Raw genomic sequence first — 303 nt, 5'->3', positions numbered from 1 at the left:
GCAGTGCAGCGTCGCAGCTGAGCTGCCTATACACCCCAATCTTGAATTTTCGGGGGAAACAATTTTTTTTGTTTTTGTTCGTCTGCAGCTTCGTTTTAATCTCTTTTTAATATCATTCAACTCAAAGTTTTACTGTGGCAGTGTTTTCTATTGAGTCATACACGTGTGTAAATGTATTATACTTAACTGTATTATACACATATACAAATATACAAATGTACACATATTCTTATTCTAAGTACTCTTATAGGAAACTCGAAAAGTAGCAGAGTTTGTGGGGTAGGGAGAGGAGCTGCAGGTTAG

Source organism: Eimeria mitis, genomic scaffold, assembly GCF_000499745.2.
Source record: "Eimeria mitis Houghton genomic scaffold, Emh_scaff2918, whole genome shotgun sequence".
Classification (NCBI taxonomy): Eukaryota; Apicomplexa; class Conoidasida; order Eucoccidiorida; family Eimeriidae; genus Eimeria; species Eimeria mitis.
The sequence above is the reverse complement of the archived record's forward strand: the minus strand, read 5'-3'. Positions refer to the sequence as shown.